Source organism: Xenopus laevis, chromosome 5L (assembly GCF_017654675.1).
Source record: "Xenopus laevis strain J_2021 chromosome 5L, Xenopus_laevis_v10.1, whole genome shotgun sequence".
Classification (NCBI taxonomy): Eukaryota; Metazoa; Chordata; class Amphibia; order Anura; family Pipidae; genus Xenopus; species Xenopus laevis.
This window is the reverse complement of record NC_054379.1, coordinates 166,683,881-166,704,837: the sequence shown is the minus strand read 5'-3', so window position 1 is coordinate 166,704,837 and position 20,957 is coordinate 166,683,881. Positions and strand designations below refer to the sequence as shown.

Sequence of the window (20,957 nt, the reverse complement as noted above, 5' to 3'; positions counted from 1 at the left end):
CACCCCTTTCCCTCCTCTACTCTCATTGGCTCCCTCCTGTCTGCTGGGAGGAGCTACTGGTGAATAAAGCATCCGACCCTTCCTTGTACCTATCTAATGTATCAGCCTGTACCCCTGATTCAATTCCCAGCTCTCCCTGTAACACCCCTTTCCCTCCTCTAATCTCATTGGCTCCCTCCTGTCTGCTGGGAGGAGCTACTGGTGAATAAAGCATCCGACCCTTCCTTGTACCTATCTAATGTATCAGCCTGTACCACTGATTCAGGGAGACAATTCCACATCTTCACAACTCTCACTGTAACAAACCCCTTCCCAATATTTAGCCGGAACCTCTTTTCTTCTAATCGGAATGGGTGACCTTGTGTCAGCTGGAAGGACCTACTGGTAAATAAATCATTAGAGAGATTATTATATGATCCCCTTATATATTTATACATAGTCATCATATCACCCCTTAAGCGCCTCTTCTCCAATCCTAAAACAAAAGATAAGATTGAAGCTGTAACCTAAAATAAACCATTAAACATCGTGGATAACAAAACATTTTTTAAACTGTTTTATGCAGACATATTAATTTATTAAAGCAGTCGACAGAGTGTGACACATTTGTCTAGACAAAAAAAACAAAAATAAATATAATAGTCAAAGGCTAGCTTAGTAGATCATTCTAAATACAATAGGTAGTGTTGGTCCCACCTGTGACAAATAGCTGTGATGATGTGTCACTCCATGGTAAACTAGTTACAGTATCTTCTTCTGATGTATTTTTCTTTACAAAGAATTTGCAGAGGGTCTCGGATGTTTTCTGAGCATTAAGTTCTCTTTGGTGTCGATCACATCTTTCATGAGCAGTTACTGCATTAATTCCATCATGCTTCACTGTGAATGAAGTGCGACACAAGATGCATCTTGCTGACATGTCATCTCTAGGTTCCTTCCAAAACCAGTCTCTAAAGTCATGCCTGTCAAGCCACTCATCACGGAAATGGCACAATCTCCTGACTTTTTTACTTGTGTGGTCACTTTTACAGGTTTGGTCACTTTGTGAAGTCATTTTGAACTAAAGGAAGTATAAAAAGAATAAATGAACCCATCATGAAAACATATTTTCAGTAATTCGAAATGAATTACTGAATATATGTTTCACGTTTCACTGTGCTTTCTGTTACCTAAGCATCTTGTGCCTCTCCAGCTAGATATGCCTGTTTTAAAGGAGAAGTAAAGGTTAAAAGTAACTAAGCTTTATCAGAAAGATCTATATAAATACACCAGTAAACCCTCAAAGTAATGCTGCTCTGAGTCCTCTGTCAAAAGAAACAGCACATTTCTTTCCTTCTATTGTGTACTCATGGGCTTCTGTATCAGACTAACTGTTTTCAGCTTAAACCTCCAGGGCTAGGGCTTGAGCATGCTCAGTTTGTTCCTCTCTGCTGTAATCTGAGCCCAGAGCTATGAGTGAGCAGGGAGAGACTCAGGCAGGAAGTGATGTCACACCAAGCTAATATGGCAGCTGCTATCCTAAACAAACAGAGACAGTGTCTAGAGCTGTTTACTCAGGTATGGTAAAGCATTCTGCAGAATAAAAATAGTGTTCTAGCTTGTACTATTGTGGCTTATCTGTTGGCAATAAACTGGCTTGGACCTTTCCTTCTCCTTTAAATTCAATGTCATGATCACAAGTCTGGACTCCAGACCAACAAACCCATATTAAGGAGACACATTGAAGCAGCACAGAGGCCGCAGTGTTTTTTTAAGCAGTAGTGGTAGAAGAATGGGAAGAGTGTTGTATTCTTGCTGTTTTTAAGTGGCACAAGAAAGTATTTAATGTGTTGTGTTGTGTTTAAAGGGATTCTGTCATGATTTTTATGGTGTCGTTTTTATTTCTAAATTATACTGTTTACACTGCAAATAATTCACTGTACAATATAAAATGTCATTCCTGAACCAGCAAGTGTATTTAGTTGTAATATTGGTGTGTAGGTGCATCTCAGGTCATTTTGCCTGGTCATGTGATTTCAGAAAGAGCCAGCACTTTAGGATGGAACTGCTTTCTGGCAGGCTGTTGTTTCTCCTTCTCAATGTAACTGAATGTGTCTCAGTGGGACCTGGATTTTACTATTGAGTGTTGTTCTTAGATCTACCAGGCAGCTGTTATCTTGTGTTAGGGAGCTGCTATCTGGTTACCTTCCCATTGTTCTGTTGTTAGGCTGCTGGGGGAGAAAAGGAGGGGTGATATCACTCCAACTTGCAGTACAGCAGTAAAGAGTAACTGAAGTTTATCAGAGCACAAGTCACATGACTGGGGGCAGCTGGGTTCAAAACCGGACAGTTGGTAACCCTAGATGAATCCATTCCATGAAACACATGCAGCTTGTTTGATCCTCCATTATTATTAGTCTATAGCGCGAGCACAAAACGACATCCATGCTGAACTGCATCTCTCACCCATCTCCAAAGGTGAATACAGAAATCCGGCATCCAAACTCCAAACCAGGCCCGGACTGATAATCTGTCAGTTCGGGCAATTTCCCGAAGGGCCACTCCATTTACCTTTGAAATGGGCCGCTTCTGATTTGCGGCATCTGGGCAGAGGGAGAGAGACTTACAGCTTGTATGCTGGGCTTCTCCTTCACACACACCAAGCAGCTGCGTGTTTCTCCTCCCTCGATCAGTCAGGGAAAGGCAAAGGTAATTGGCCAGCAGACGGGTTGGGAGGTGTCAGAGTTCCCTTGCTGTTTCACGAAGCTCCTAGGAGAGGTAGGGGTGTCTGTGTGTGTTTGTGTGTCTCTGTGTGTGTGTGTCTGTGCGTCTCAGTCTGTGTGTTTGTGTCTCTGTGTTTGTGTGTCTCTGTGTGTGTCTTTTTGTGTGTGTGTGTGTGTGTGTCTGTGTTTGTTTGTCTGTGTGTGTGTATCTGTGTCTCTTTGTGTTTGTGTGTGTCTGTGTGTCTCTCTGTGTGTCTTTTTTTTGTGTGTGTCTCTGTGTTTGTGTGTCTGTGTGTGTGTGTGTCTCTGTGTGTGTATGTGTCTCTGTGTTTGAGTGTCTGTGTGTGTTTGTGTCTGTCTGTGTGTGTGTTTGTCTCTGTGTGTTTGTGTCTCTGTGTGTGTCTCTGTGTGTTTGTGTGTCTCTTTGTGTGTGTGTGTGTTTACATGTGGGCTGCTTTGTTTGTTGTTTGCCCAGGCTGCTTTTTGCTCCCAGTCCAGCTCTGCTCCAAACCATCTTAGTTGAGTTATCCAGGCACTGGAGGATCCTGCCCAGCCTTTTGCAGGCCTATTACACTCCACTAAAAGCCTACATTTTGCCGGTGTTGTCACTATCCCAAAGTGAAACAAAGATCTGCAGCAGATAACAGCAGTCACTGTAACCTGAAACTGTAATGGCTGACAGAGCACATGGCATCCTCTTTTATATGGTTGCACAGCACCACCTTGTGGTTCCTTTTGGGATCAGCCATGTGCACCAATCCAAAGGCTCTGCCCCTGGAAAATTCAGGCAGAAAACCCGTATCTCAGGCCATGAGGCAGGGGAGGGGCCCTTAAAGGACAAGGAAAGTGTATACATAAGTGCTGCTTCAGATATAGGCATACCTTTTGTATATTCAGCCTTGCCTTCCAATCGTCTCTGTGTATAGCCTTTGGTGACATCTGCAGGATGCTTACAAAAATAACCACACAGTACTTTGTCGGGTTCAAAGGCAGCGCATGCGCAATAAAGCTCTTATGTGAGCGAGCTAACAGAGCTTGAGGACGTGCAAACTGTGCACGAAGCTTGTCCTTGTGCCCTCCCACTTGTATGCGTGCACCAATAGCAACGCGTGTAAACGGTTGCTATGGTGACACCTTGCAGGACTGCCTGTTATTAGTTATGATCCGTTTTTTTTTTTAAGATCAGTTACTGCTCAGCTTCAGTTACTGCTCAGCTCTTAAGGGTAGGGACACACTGGGCGATTTTGGGAGATTTAGTCGCCTGGCGACTAATCGCAGCGACTTTTCTCCCCGAATGCCTCCCCTCACTCTGCGATTGGAGAAAATGAAAAGTCGCCGGCGCTAATCACACACGGCGATTCGTTTTCCGAAATCGCCCGAAGTTGCCTCACGAGGAAACTTCGGGCGACTTCGGAAAACGAATCGCCGCGTGTGATTAGCGCAGGCGATTTTTCATTTTAGCCAGGCGCAGAGCGAGGGGAGGCATTCGGGGAAGATTGGTCATGGAAAGTCGCGGCGATTAGTCGCCAGGCGACTAAATCTCCCCAAATCGCCCAGTGTGTCCCTACCCTAAAGGAACGACGCTCCTTTCTGGCAATTGCACTTCTACAGGCAACTTGTGAGGTACGGGACATTTTCCTATAATGAAAAAACGTACAGAGTTTTTAAATCGCTCTCTAAATTAGATGAATATGTGCACTCTCCTATATTTGTGCACTGTACAAAAAGTCAATAATTCGGAACTGAATTAAATAGTACTGTGTCATGTGTGATGGTATTTAGCCACAAGTTCGTTTGGTACATATTTACAGACAATGCTCGGCATGAATTGATTTGTGCGAGTTAATAAATTAATTAATTATTTACTGAATTACATCACAATTCATTCATCATATTAATCGATTGTTTTTTAATTTTTATAAATATTTATATTTTTTAATTAAGTAGTAATATAATCATTTTAAATTCATTAACTATATTTCAGAAAAATTCAATAAAGCTATAATATAGAATCAACTTGTTTTGCATCCATTTTGTATTTATTAATTTAATTTGTAATTTTTAGATATTTATTTGTCTAACAGTGTATATAATATTTTTTAAATTTTGTCATATTAATTATACGTTAGAATGCAGACATCAGTCTCCTAGCACTCTCTGATCAAAACAGCCAATACCAAAATAACAGAGAACAATACATTCTGCCTGGAGACATTTTGTCTGCAAATTGTTTACAAATAGGATTAGCCTATTCATCAAAGGACAAAAGAAACAAAAAAGTGTATCTCATTAACAGTGTCTCCTTTAGAATTGCTTTCGAGCATTGCCATGTCCCTTCCCCCCTTCGTGTAACTTGTACAATATAATTTTTTTTTTGAACATTGTATTTCCTTATCAAAATTGGACATAATTTGATGGGTGATATAAAAATTCAAACCCCAAAAAAAAATAGTTTAAGAGATTTTAAAGAAAACAATCATGTCCACATCCTCAAGGGTGAAATGCAACTTAATCATGTGGCTTTTGCGCAATAAGATGTGCGCCAGTGATTCCTTAATGCCTAACCAAAAGATTGTTTATTAAATATAGAGCATCTCACCACATTGGACTAAAGGGCACATTTCCATAGCATACAGGCAGCATATATATTGACAGCACTTCAAATGGGCTGGATTCCTTCAGGACAGGGTTCATGTCAGCAGTAGTTGAGCTTGAATATGGAAAGGTACGACCAGGTTTCAGCCTTTTCCCTTAGTGATGTCTGGATGCTCCTATTTCCATAAAATTATACACATATTCCCTACTTCAGGGCAGGGCCGGACTGGGAGTAAAAAGCAGCCCTGGCAAAAAAATCAAAGCAGCCCACACAGAAATGTACTTACACATAAGTGTGTGTGTGTCATATATATATATATATATATATATATATATATATATATATATATATATATATATATAATCTACAGTCTGATAATTTCCCTATGGGACCAGACTGTAAATTATATCCTTATAAACGCTGTTTATAACAGGGGCCCCCAGGTCGCCGAATTTGATGCAGCGTCTCGGAATTTGACGCCGCTTGTCCAAAACACCTGCGACCAAAATTTGACTCAGGCGACCAAAATTTTGACTCTGATCCCTCCAACCCCCCCACAAAATGTAGATTATAATGCTTAATGTACCCCCTACTAGAAATTTATAAAGATATCAGAAGTCACCTCGGAGTTATGTGACCTGTGGTCAAATAACTCCTCGGTGACTTATAATATCTTTATAAATTACAGTAGGGGGTACATTATCCACTATATATATATATATATATATATATATATATATATATATATATATATATATATATATATATATATATATATATATATATATATATTTGAGAAAGACTGATGTGAGCAGCCTGAAACGTCGCTGCTATATATCTGTCCAAAAAAGCCCTTTTCAATAAATGCCTTTAATAGAAAATACTTCACGTGTGGTGCTGTCTACTTGCTGATCGTGTATACAGAACAGGTGGAAGTGGCCACCATAGACCTGCACCTTCTTCTACTGAATTTTGTGGGTGAGTGCTGACTTCTAATTTTTACTGCAATTCAGCATTAGTGAGTAAATCAGCCCCAGTTTATTTATTAAAGGCAAGATGCCAAAGGCAATTCCAATAATAAGGTACAGTATGACCATAATTCCACAGATCATACAGAATAATTTGTTAAAAAAAATCAACTGGTCGTTATTCATTATTTGTGGTGTTTCAGCTATCTGGTTGCTAGGGTCTTATTTAGCCTAGAAACCAGGCAGTGGCTTGAATGCAGGTCTGGACTGAGAATTAAAATAGTCCCTGGCATTTCAGGTACACAGAGGCCAAATCAGCGCACACAGAGGCCCAAACAGCCCCAACCAGCCCACAAAATACTGACTTTCTATGGGACCTTATAGAAGCCCCTCTGGCATTTGCCAGAACCCAAAGATTGCCAGTCCGGGCCTGCTTGAATGAGAGACTTGGGACATATTTAGAGAGTCATATTTGTAAGAGTTTTTTAAGAGCGAAGTTAAGAGATCACCACAGTTCTCTAGAGTGATATTCCTCCACTTTCCATTCATTTCTATAGGATTTTTAAAGTCATATTTATCAAAGGGTGAAGTTTCACCCTTTGATAAATAAGAATACCATAGAAATGAATGGAGAGTGGCAGAATTTCACTCTAGAGAACTGTGGTGATCTCTTAACTTCACTTTTTGATAATTATGCAGTGGTATAAATACCAGGGGAGCAGGGGGTGCGATTGGGCCAGGGCCCGCACCCCCTCAGGGCCTCCCGGCAGCTAATGTGCCACTTACTTCTTCAGTAATTGCAGGCATACAGAGGGGGGCAGGGGGCCCGGCTGCACGTCCCGCGCCAGGGCCCGCTCCCCTCTAGTTACGCTACTGTAATTATGCCCATATGAATAGCAATACACGAGTTACTTAATAATAATAATAATATATTTGTAGCCTTTCAGAGCAATATTAAGTGACCACCATTTGAAAGCAAAGATAGGTAGTAAATAATTGATAAAAAGTTAAAATATGAAGACCAATTGCAAAGTTGCTATAAATATGACATTCTATAAAACACTCCACTAAAACTGTGCAGCCTCCATGTCACACTTATGACTAGAACATTAGGGCTAATATGTGTGTCACAGCTTCTGTCTTCCTGATAAAAAAAACACTGCTCTTTGCCTCCCCTTCTAAATTACAATGAAACCATATTTTACATAACTCCTTTACATTTTCTTAGATTTGCTTTTTTTTCCTTTTCCACAGGAACATGTAAAATCAGGGGTTGTCTGTATGGGAAAAGTTGTGGCTGAAGCAGACTAAAAATAATTCAAAGTGCCCCACAGCTCACAATGTACAGTATAAATGCCCCCCCTGCCCACCAAAGAATTTGAAATGCTGCTCACCTGAGAGATTTGTGCTGTTTCTAAAGACTGCTGACACTGCTGCTCCACTCTCAGTGTAATCCTCAGGTCCACTTTCAGTATTAGCTCTCCTTTGCCCCAGAAAAAAATACTTCTCCACGGCTTCCCAGGAATAAAACAGCTCCCCAGTTTATTTGTAAATAAAGCAGCGTGTGCTGAAGACACGCAGCTGTCCCGCCCACAAATTCAAAGTTTTTCTGCAGTCCTCCCCCCTCCCTCTCTCTGCTCTCTTACATTGCTCTGCTATGTGGAGGTGGGAGGGGCTGCAATCGTGTGAGTTCTTCCTGCCATGGAGGGAGGAACCGGAGACAAGAGCAGAGGGATGAAAGAAGTACACAAAAGCAGACGGCGGGTCAGGGATTAGTTTAAAGATAAACTAATTAAGTGGACCCGCCGTTCTGTTCAGGACAGGTACGGATGCTGCTGCCTGGCTGTGATTAATAGCAAACAAGTGAAGCGCTGCTCCGCATCTAATCAGACAGCGGGAGGCCCACTTATACACAAAGCAGAACGGCCCCTCGGGCATTTGCCCGAGTCCACAGATTATCAGTCCGGGCCTGCTTCAGGGTTATTTGTACCCAAGATCCTCTAATTTACTTGTAAAGTCTAATCATGTCCCCTCACAAGCGCCTTTTTTCCAGAGAAAACAACCCCAACCTTGTCAGTCTCCCCTCATAATTTAACTCTTCCCTCCCTCTAACCAGTTTAGTTGCACTTAGTCTCTGCACTCTCTCCAGCTCATTTATATCCCTCTTAAGGACTGGAGTCCAAAACTGCCCCCATACTCCAGATGAGGCCTCACCAGGGACCTATAAAGAGACACAATTATGTTTCATCCCTTGAGTTAATGCCCTTTTTTATACAAGAACTTTATTTGCTTTAGTAGCCACAGAATGACACTGCCCAGAATTAGACAACTTGTTATCTTCAGACTCCGTTAGTATTCTCAAGAAAAGATGCACCGAATGCTGTATTGTGAAATACTAGCACCACTAACAGAGTATATATATATATATATATATATATATATATATATATATATATATATATATATATCTCAAACTTATGCATGCCATTAGATAAGGATAAATTAGTTGGTTTTGTAATCTATACTTTAGAATGCATCATACCATAGACCATTCATAGGTCGTTGTTGAATTTTTAAAAATATGTATTTACACAATTTTTTTGTCTCGAGTAAGTGGCGCTAAACCGGAAAAATGTCTTTCTTTCAGACAAACATACAAACATGCCTAAATGCATAGTACACGGATGTCATCACTACACAGGGCAAAAGGATAAATTCCCGAACGTCACACTTCATAACTTTCCAAAAGACATCTATGCAATAACCAATTGGTTAAGACAAACTGCACAGTATGGAGATAATTTGGATGCAGAGGCGGATAAAATTTTACAAGCATCTAAAACTGGACGCTATAGAATGTGTTCGTTGCACTTCACAGATGATTCTTTCATCATGCAAGGATCCAAAAAAGTACTGAAGCCTACAGCTGTACCTACCATTTTGAAAATCAACCAATTAGTTTCGCTAACTGCAATGGAAGCTGCACCTTTCCAAAGCCAAAAGAGAAGAAGAGTAGACAATGAAGTTCCTTCTACCTCTCACACCTTAGTCCGTGTTGTAAGAAATCTTATAACAATTGGAACTCAGACAGACAACATAATTATGGTTGATGAAAATACCACTACAAGCGATACACCTTTTTGGAATTGATCAGTCACGTGGTTCTGATTACTCAATGACAACTTTGGACATAGCAATACAAACAGGAGATGATTCTGTGCCTGCTGAACCTCGGAAAATAAAAGCGGACCATACATACCCTGTTTCATTTTCTACACCTTTAAAAGTAACACAACATGTAGTTACTACTGGAAATATATCAACTGAACCTCAGAGATTCTACGGTTCTGGAAGATCCGAATTGAGGTGTAGATCTCGATAGCACAATCAGCAGTATACAAGTGTTTGACACAAGTATTGAAGAAGAAACGGAAACTTCCCTTTATGTTCCAGAGGAAAGTGTTACCTTTACAGAGGAAGAATCTACATTTACAGAACATACTGAAGAAATAAATGAGCGACGTTTCATTGTTTTTGAACAGTCCCTTGACCAGCTGTTTTATCTGATCAAATGTCAACATAGCGGTGGATTACACTGTCAAGCTCCCATAATCGATATAGAGAAAAAAAATTATGGAAGTATGGTAGAGGTACAGTTAACCTGTCTTTCTGGACATAGATCTTTCGTATGGAATTCCCAACCTAAAGCAGGTCAGATATCAATTGGCAACGTATCACTGGCATGTGCTATTTTACTAAGTGGTTCTTTTACCAAAGTGAAAGAAACGTTTCAGCTAATGTCCATTCCTTTTTTTTTTACATACTACTTACTACACCTAACAAAAACGATACGTTTTTCCTGCTATAGAGTTGTCTTGGATCAATGAACAGGAATCTTTGAAAGAAGACATCACAGGTAAAACTGTTGTATTGGACGGTGACGGACAATTTGACAGTCCGGGACAATGTGCAAAATACTGCACCTATTCTATGATGGACATAATGACTAAGAAGATTGTCGATTTCGGTATAGAGCAAGTGGGACCAGGGAAAAATACAGGACAAATGGAAAGAAATGCATTTGAAAACATTTTGGAGAAACTGGAAAACAAAGGAGTAAATATTAAAATATTGGCAACAGATCGTCATCCGAGCATTAGAAACTTCATGCCGTCTAAAAGTGAGACCATTAATCATCAATTCGATGTGTGGCACATCTGTAAGAGTCTGGTAAAGAAACTTACAGCTGCAAGCAAGAAACGAAAATGTAAAGATATAGCTGAATGGATTGGACCCATAGCAAATCACTTGTGGTGGTGTTCACAAACATGTGATCAGAATGTTGATCATTTGTTAGATACCGTATATACTCGAGTATAAGCAGACCCAAGTATAAGCCGAGGTACCTAATTTTACCTACGAAAACTGGGAAAACGTATTGTCTCTAGTATAAGCCTAGACACAACTACAGCCCTGTCTCCCAGCAGCGCACATTCTGCCAAAGCGACCCCCCCAGCGATCAACCGGACTTCTTTGCAAAGTTGATGGTGACAGAGAATTGCCAAACGGATTACTGTGTGCATTGTCCCACTGTCCCACTACCATGTGCAGAGGGTGCTGTTTGATATTGCCATCACTGTTAATCTTTCGTATAACCAACAGAGGGCGCTGTGTGATATTGCAGTCACTGTTATTCTTTCATATAACCAACAGATGGCGCTGTGTGATATTGCAGTCACTGTTATTCTTTCATATAACCAACAGATGGCGCTGTGTGATATTGCAGTCACTGTTAATCTTTCATACAACCAACAGATGGCGCTGTGTGATATTGCAGTCACTGTTATTCTTTCATACAACCAACAGATGGCGCTGTGTGATATTGCAGTCACTGTTATTCTTTCATATAACCAACAGATGGCGCTGTGTGATATTGCAGTCACTGTTAATCTTTCATACAACCAACAGATGGCGCTGTGTGATATTGCAGTCACTGTTATTCTTTCATACAACCAACAGATGGCGCTGTGTGATATTGCAGTCACTGTTATTCTTTCATACAACCAACAGATGGCGCTGTGTGATATTGCAGTCACTGTTATTCTTTCATACAACCAACAGATGGCGCTGTGTGATATTGCAGTCACTGTTATTCTTTCATATAACCAACAGAGGGCATTGTGGGATATTGCAGTCTCTCCCCAAGTGTACTGTTGGTATAGGAATGATTAAAAGGGACTGCAATCTCATCTAGTCGGGTTGGGTACCGCTGACCCGAGTATAAGCCGAGGTAGACTTTTTCAGCACATTTTGGATGCTGAAAAACTCGGCTTATACACGGGTATATACGGTAAATGGAAATCAGTGCTATATCACATTGCAAATAAGCACTCCTTCAAAAATTTGAAAACGTACAAAAAATGCCAGCACAAAAGATTGACTGCAGCACAAAAAAAAGATAACTACTACTCATCCTGCTTACAGCACTTTAGTCGGTATTCTGACCAACAAATTGCTCATCAAAGACATTTCTAAAATTGAGAAATTCTGCCACACGGGAGATCTAGAGAACTTCCACAGTAAGGTATTAAAGTACCGGCCGAAAAGAATTGCATTTAAAATGCACGCGCGAACCATGTTGGCCGTGCTCTCTCATAACAAAAATGTTAGTCGCCAACAGGCTACTATCCGTTGTTCAAAAAAATCGACATTACCTGTTGGGGAAAAGAGATTCAAAATTGTTTTCCCTAAACAAAAAAAAGAATGGGTTGCAAAACCTATTTTTGAAGAAGTCTCAGATTCTCATCTGAGCAACATAATTGTTGATGCCGGAAAAATATTGAATGGCGTTATTGTTCACCGTTGGGAGTCTCGAAGCAAGGGCTTACCAAAAACCATTGCTAGAAAAATACGGCCTGAGAAATCAGTGACAATAGCCCAGCGTTACTCTAGATTTGGAAGATAAGACTCATCTTCAATAGAAAAAAAAAAACACAAAAAAATTAACGGTTATTGACCAAGCCCCTGAATATGTTATTTTGATTTTTTTTTTTTTACATTAGAAAAATTCTACTATAATAGTTTAATTTTGTACCTTCCTTTAGAAAAACTGTTAATTATTTTCATAGATGCACAGTGGTTTTGAATGATATTTATGTTTCATATAGATTTAAAATGTTGTTAACATTGATTTATAATACATTATTATAATAATAAAAAGTACAACAAAAGAGAATAAACAGTTTTTTTTATTTCAAAACGTTTGGAATATGATAAGTGATGGGCGAATTTATTTGCCAGGCGCGAATTTGCGCAATTCGCCGCCAGCAAATAAATTCGCAAAACGCCCGTGAAAATTCGCCGGCGTCAAAAAAAAATTATATCTGAAAAAACGGACGGCGCGATATCGCGAATTTTTCGGCAAAGCAAGACAGCGCAAATTCGCCCCTCACTAAATATGATAAACAATTTTTCAATAAATAAATAAAATCATAACATATAATAAATACAATAGTATAAATTAATACTGTGGATATTTACAACCAACATTAAATTGTAACTAGACATTACAAAGGTCAAGAAAAAAAATGTTTTTTGGAAACCGCAAACTAGTAATAAATCATATCCTCTGCAGAAAAATCCCCGGCAGTGAGGAAACCCCCATATTTTCCTTTCGGGTCAGGAAAGGCCGCTCGAATGGCCGTAACGATGCATGATGGAATCACTTTACGGTTTCCGGTACCCAGATATCCATACACCCAAGCGGTGAAACTGCGATATGCAGCTCTTCTTATACCCCTGTTTAACGGAAGAAAAATATAAGTATATGTAATATATATCTAATATCATAAAAAATAATTGCATATATGCTGCCTGTTTGGGCTTCTTTTTCTGTTTATAACTTGTTATTTTATAGGCCCAGTCAGCCCGCTCTTTATTTAGAATATCATTGATTGACACAATCCCAATGTACTATGCAAGAGGATTGCTCAGGTATTAGTGCCTGAATAGCTGGTTCCTCGTGACAGCATGTTGATTCCTTTTGTGTGTTCATTGGTGAACAATTGCCACAAAGGCACCAATCTGTTTTTCCCACTCGATTTTGATTTAGCGGTGTTGCATTTTCTTCTTCTTCTTCACTACTATCTTCTTCACTAGATTCTTGTTCTTCATCAGCACTTTCTGTAGATGTAGTAGGAAAACATTCCCCAGCCTTTTTAACTTCAGGATGTGTACGCATTCTCTTCATAAGGTCGTTATACTAAAATTAAAGCGAAAAAAGCAATTATTAATTGTGAAAGATAGTGTTCCATAAACCTAAGAAATAGGAAACAGGCTAACAACAAAATATGTATAATACAGTAATTAGCTATACATGGGCATACAGGTGTAAGTGAGTTATGCAAACAAGGCCTGCACAAGGTATTCTGGACAGTTGTACCTGTTCCAGCTCCAATCATAATGCCCCATTTGGTACCTGTTCCAGCTCCAATCATAATGCCCCCTTTGGTACCTGTTCCAGCTCCAATCATAATGCCACCTTTGGTACCTGTTCCAGCTCCAATCATAATGCCCCCTTTGGTACCTGTTCCAGCTCCAATCATAATGCCCCCTTTGGTACCTGTTCCAGCTCCAATCATAATGCCACCTTTGGTACCTGTTCCAGCACCAGTCATAATGCCCCTGCCCCTTCATAATGTTACCCATAATCTGAACCCGTGCCTGCGACAGTAAAAAAAAAACCATCATATCTCCCGTAAATATATATTGAACTGCTAACTATCATAGCACTCTCCAAATGATGTTTCTGTCTCATGTTCAAACCAGAGCATGGTTGCTAGGGTAATATAGATCATTGCAACCAACCTACCTAAATGAAAAACCGAGTAATAATAAATACCTGTTCTGCATCTGATGTAGATGTAGTAGGCATCTGAGAATTGGCATCACCTGACATTTTTTAGTCTGTAAATAAATTTATTATTTGTGAATAAATTAAATTAATTTCATTACTGCAAATTAATTATAGAACATATAATATATAGTTGATTTTTAAATTAATTATTAATTAATATAATTTATGCTAATAATTTAAAATGAATAATAGAGAAATAATTAAGTATTGACTGTATTCACTGTCATTAATTATTTCATTGAATAATTGATAATTTTTTAAAAATAATCAATTAATTTATTGAATGTATCTTTGATTAATTAATTCTATTACAATTATTTACAATTAATTTAGCCAGCTATTCATTTTAAAATATTTTGTAATATAATAAAATTTACTTGACAATTGATTATTAATAATGCTATAGCTCCCTATAATATATTTGTGAAATTAATGGCCAAAACACACACATTTACTTAGATATCCTTGCAATCAGTCTAAAGCACTTCTATTAACTTCTATAGACTTTAGAATTGATCTATTAACTTGCATTAAATCGGATACAATTGGAATTTTTTCATATGAAGTTTTTAAGCACCTGCGCCTTTATTTGCGTTTGTGCGCGCTGTTCAGACTCGTGCGCTGTTGCTCAAAAGGAAGTTTGGTGCACGAGCTTTACAGTCTTGCTCGCGTACGTGATGCGCGTAATGGATTTCGCGCATGCGCATTAGAACAACCGGCGCCATCTTGATTAAATAAAATGCCGGTGCTTAATATGATTTGCTTCACTTTCAAATAATGATGCGGAAAAGGAGAACAGAACATTTTTGGCACAAAAAAACTTAGCGATCAGGTGCATCTTAGGGTGGACTTTAGAATTATGGGGGATACAAAAAAATACTTTCCTTGTCCTTTAACCCTTAAACGTCGGATTAACTCTACAGGTCCCTACACACATCTGTAACGGCTTTATGCGCTTCACCAATCAAGGGCTGTAGGTATTGGATAGTCAGTACCATAGCATCTAAAGAGGCTTTATTCCAGATACCTTCCCACTTTTCATGGAAGTCTGGATCAACAATACATTGTAATGGTTGTAGCCCACTTCTCAGGCCCCTTGGTATACGTTTAGCCTTCACGTATTCAATCCATGTGGAGCTATGTAACGACAATGTGATCTCTTTCTTTGATAAATTCAAATATTGGTTATGTAGTTCATGGTTCAATTGTGCTGATAGCAGACTTATAGTATTGTGTGGCAATATACTGTTGTATTGAACCTAATGAGCATATATATATATATATATATATATATATATATATATATATATATATATATATATATAATTTTTTCTTATACAGTAGGTAACCTCATAGTTATACTGTTATATTATTATATTGTTTGCTTTTATTTATATTTTGCATCGTTTACTTTCAGAAAAAAGTATGAGCGGGTAAAAGCAACCGCTGGTAACGACAAAGTTGGTGACTATCGACAGCGTCACTGGTTTCCTGTATCCGACACGTGGGCACAATATTGTTGACAGGTGTATCATGAAGAAAGTGAGACCAACAATCTTTTGGAAAGGTAGTTTTGGAATACTGATAAATATTCAAAAAAATCATATTTATAATACAGTCTCTTCAAAACAGGGTATAGTTGCTAGGGGAATTTGAACCCTAGCAACAAGATGGTGAAATTATAAACTGGAGAGCTGCTGAATAAAAAGCTAAATAACTCAAAAACCACAAATAATAAAAAATGAAAACCAACTGCAAATTGCTCTCTCTACATCATACTAAAAGTTAACTCAAAGGAGATCAACCCCTTTAATAAAGACTAGTTTGCATTTTTCAGAAATCTGTGGGTGCTGGAGCTTCCTTCTGTTTTTGCTGAACTATAGCTTGGCACCCAGGTATTTAATTTTGTTGATAAGTGCCTCTTTATTCAAACACACTCACACCATGGAGGAGCACAAGTTTACAGAATGCCATGGCCAATACATAGAATAATATTTTGATTAACCAGTGTAGTTATATTTCAGTGAAAAAGTACTGTCTACATTTACATTAGACTGTAGATTTGCAACACTAGTACTGTCAAGCGTTAAAACATTGTCTTCCTTTTTTAAAGATTTTTCCACACTTTGAAATATCAATTTTTGGAAGAAAAAGCAAAGATGAGATTAGAAATGTTAGTTTGTCTGCTAACTCTCAATAAGTTGAGAAATATTACAAGTAAGTATATGCGCTACATCAATCCATATTTTAAATGCCGAATGCTTCGTCTTTTGGAAAAGTTATGACAAATTGTGTTTATTACCATTTATTTGGATTTAAACAGAAACGTATGCGGGCCCCATTTACTAAGCCCAGGGGATAGATCAATGGCCGTTGCTCTATGATCTCCAAAAAGGAATACACAGTCATGCAGATTGTAAACTGCAAAAAGCCTGGGCAATAGATGTTTTTTTGCACTTGCAATGGGGTATATTTATCTAAGAGTGAAGTTAGAGATCGCCACAGTGAAATTCCGCCACTCTCTTCATTTCTATGGGATTTTTAAAAGAGCATTTATCAATGGGTGAAAGTGAAAGTTCATCCTTTGATAAATACGCCTTTCAAAATCCCATAGAAATGAAGAGAGTGGCGGAATTTCACTCTAGAGGACTGTGTGATCTCTAACTTCACTCTTTGATAAATATACCCCTATGTCTCCTACACTGAAATGAGGCAACACAGTTTGCTATGTAGCTTTTCATTTTCCTGTTTATTCCCTTTCCTCTGTCATACCTATCAAGTTATTTGCCAAAATTCAGAGTCCTTAATGCAGGGCAGAGTGCAAAAACAGGTGCAACTTGCCATGTATTCTGTACTTTGCACCCTGCCCTTTATTTTAATAAATTGTCTCTGCACTCCAAAATATAGCAGCAATATGGGTTCCCCAATCAATGCAGCCACAGTGGGGGGGGTGGCACATAGGCACCATAGATGGACAGAGCTCAGCATTGCTCCTAAGAGGTAGGCTTTTAAGAAGCATTAATAAGTGAAATCTGCATTGTTGAAGAATATATACTGTAAGTAAGTGGGAAACAAATAAGACCATTAAGCTGGCCATAGATGTTGAGATTTTTAAAAGATCAGACCGTCTCCGTGAGACCACGATTTTTTCGGAACGATCGTACAAAGTTACCATCAACTTAAAAGACCGATTTGCAAGGAAAACAAAGGGGAGCTGCCTGCTTGTCCCTGCAAACATACCGTATATACTTGAGTATAAGCCGAGTTTTTCAGCCCCGAAAATATGCTGAAAAACTGTTCCTTTGCTTATACTCGGGTCAAGCGCAAAAACGGTCGCCGGCGTCTAAGAATAGTCGCCGGCGTCCAAGAATAGTCTCCAAGAATATTCACTGGCATCCAAAAATGAGACGCTGGCACCTCCAATGGGAGCAGAAACCCTCAATTTTTTGATTGAAACTTACCAGAAGCTGCTGCATTTCTCACCGTAGGCTTATACTCGAGTCAATAAGCTTTCCCAGTTTTTGGAGGTAAAATTAGGTATCTTGGCTTATACTTGGGACGGCTTATACTTGAGTATATACGGTAGATAGATTGCACTGGGACCGACAAAGATTTTTTGACCTGGCTGATCAATTTCCTGACAGATGTCAGCCGAAAAATCGTAAGATGTACGATCGTTCGAATCCCACTAACCGCACGATAATTTCGAAGGATTGGTCTGACTTCGATACAATTGATTGTTCTGCAAGAAGAATTGTTGCGTCTATGGGGAGCTTTACTCTGTTGAAATAAGCTATCAGGTGGTACATGCTTTGTAGTAACTAACCGTGTTCCGAATTGCACAGTCAGTGTGGTGTATCTACTAAGCCCCCAGGCAGAAGTGCATGAACACTAAGGAGTTAATTAGGGTACCCCTGAATAAAGCATTCTGTCCAGTGGAATGTCGGCACCTCACATGTTGGCAGGTATAGGCCAGTCATGTCCTGCCACTGGGAAAACAATAGAGTGGGTCCAGTTGCTGCCTGTATTGTCTACAACTTATGTAGGTTAGGACATGAGTAGCTGGAAAAGGGTGATTGAGCTGGGTACAGGTCTCCATGCTCTCAAACAGAAGGAAAGAAGTCAGGTTGCAAAATGCACAAAGTTTTATCAAACATGAAATACATGTTCTCAATAAAACACATTACCATACTGTCAAATATTCTAACTCCTGTAGAAATGCACGTTGTCATGTCAAGAACTACAATAAACATAAGGTTCATTTTACTTTGTATATGTAACATCATACTGAACAATTGTCGTTCTTTTATCTTTAGGCATTTAACTGAACTTCACAAGGCTGGACGTATAACAAGTTCACAAGAAAAGCAGGACATTTTCAGTAGAGTGGAGAAAAAGATGATCGTGAACCAGGAAAATAACACAATGATAATGTCATTTATAACATTTGTGATTTGCAAACCTATTGCATTTTCCACAACTCTCCTGTCAAGGGAAAACATTTCTTTGGATCAGCTCAGAAAGTCAGAATGTAATTTTTTAATAGAAAGAAGAAAGTATATTCAGGAAGGATCAACACTTATATCATTAACAGAGATGATGAAATGAGCATTGTCCATAAGAGTAAGTGCTCTTGTAGGACAAACCGTTTTGGAGAGACATGTGTTTGTATTATGATTGCCATTGCTCTAAAAAAAACTCTACCAGCAAACCAACAAAACATACAGCAGGTACACTTCAAGCTATAGATGAAATAAAAATGTCCAAATCAGCTATTCAGTTTCAAGATACTTTTGAAATTGAAGAAGAATTAGACGTTGTTACACCAACTGTCCTATCTACCCAGAATTTGGTTCAGGATTTATATACATGGGTAAATTGCTTATAACAAAGCATTACATAACGCACTAAAATAAAAAGCGCATGCAATTGTCTTTTCAAACTTTGAAACAAAAAGCAGAAAAAAGAACATTGTTCCCATACGGTTAAACTGAGGGAAAACAAAAATATTCATTCAAGCATTTCTTCTTATAGAAGGGGAAAAAAGAATTACAAAATAAAAAGATGAACACTTTGAACTGTAGGAAGCTTCCTCAAAAGTATTGCTAAAAACTGTGTAGTAAACTATATTGTAATAAAATGATTACATTTTGGGGCACATTTACCTAGGGTCGAATATCGAGGGTTAATTGACCCTCGAATATCCTACGATCGAACGATTCGAAGGATTTTAATCCATCGATCGAAGGATATTCCTTAGATTAGAAAATTTTTAGGAAGCCTATGGGGACCTTCCCCATAGGCTAACATTGGCCTTGGTAGGTTTTAGGTGGCGAACTAGGGGGTCGAAGATTTTTTGAAAGAGACAGTACTTTCGACTATCGAATGGTCGAATAGTCGATTTGAAGATGAAGGTCGAAGTAGCCAAAAAAAACATTCGAAATTCGAACTATTTTTCCTCTATTCCTTCACTCGAACTAAGTAAATGGGCCCCAAAATATCAGAAAAAAAGGTTTTTTGTTTTGTAAGAGAAAGGTTATCTTATGTATGTCCCAAGTATACATTGCATATGCTGCTTTCCTAATTAATAAGGAAAAGGCAGTAGCAAAATAAGTCCCATTTGCACCCTCATATACCAAGTCTCTGCTGCCTTGTGTTTTTTTACTTTATTATAACAAAACCTGAGTGAAAAGTGTTACAATCTGTCATGTTTGCAGCACTCGTGCCCAATGTGTAAGTACCTGCAGATGCAGAAACAGACCTTACATTCCCCAAAAGCCTTAAGTGGTGAGGAAGGAACAAACCTGTGTTAATAATCAATGATTTAGTATTGGCAAACCTCTCCCCTTACAAATTGCTACTGGCATGGGGGAAGATCAAGCCCATTTTAGCCAATGCCTTGGTCTGGAGACACTGACCCTGAGACATGCAGTTATGTAAGGGGTCACCAACCCAGAAAAAACTTGACCAGAGGTAAACAGTTAGGTCCACCATATGGGCTTTACCTTGACATGGTACGGTAGCTTATCAATTTTATGATCATAATGCAGTAATAAAAAAACCCTGTTTTGCAAAATAGACGCATTTGCTTAGATACTAAGTTAATTTGTGAAACAGGTGACCAGGGAATGTGCATTGATCTTTTTTTTTTTATTGTATGTTTGAGATTATCCTGGTCAGATCATATATATATATATATATATATATATATATATAGTCTTATGAAGGATCAGCACACACTGTTCTGTAGTGAAGTAATAGTGTTTATTTTCAAACAAAACACATTTTTATCCGACGTTTCGGTCCCACCTGGGGACCTTTTTCAAGGATATTGTAGTGTAACAAGTCATGGTTTAAATACCCACCCCCTGAGTGAATTCTGGCACCAACGTGACGTCATACAGTGAGTACAAAGTGAAAAAAAAGCATTTTTGTCCTTTTTAGTTCCTTAGAGAACTTGGTGCAATAATTTCATTCACCACCGGGTGTCAGTGTCTGCACTTCCCATGCCCTATAGCAGTGGTCCCCAACCAGTAGCTCGTGAGTAACATGTTGCTCTCCAACCTCTTGGATGTTGCTCCCAGTGGCCTCAAAGCAGGTGATTATTTTTGAATTCCAGGCTTGGAGGCAAGTTTTAATGGATTAAAAACCAAGTCTAGTGCCAAGTAGAGTCTTTTGAAGGCTGCCAGTCCACATAGGGACAACCAAATAGCCAATCACAGCCCTTGTTTGTCACCCCAAGGGACTTTTTCATGCTTGTGTTGCTCCCCAACTCT

At 38.9% G+C, this 20,957-nt stretch overlaps 1 long non-coding RNA gene across 1 annotated transcript; it reads left to right on the top strand.

Annotated features, from left to right (window-relative positions):
• The first annotated feature begins 15,576 nt into the window (after nucleotides 1-15,576).
• Nucleotides 15,577-19,358, top strand: LOC121393870. Its single transcript, XR_005961423.1, has 3 exons — nucleotides 15,577-15,748; nucleotides 16,295-16,398; nucleotides 18,498-19,358. It is a non-coding gene; the product is annotated as an uncharacterized LOC121393870 (long non-coding RNA).
• The last annotated feature ends 1,599 nt before the right edge of the window (nucleotides 19,359-20,957 follow it).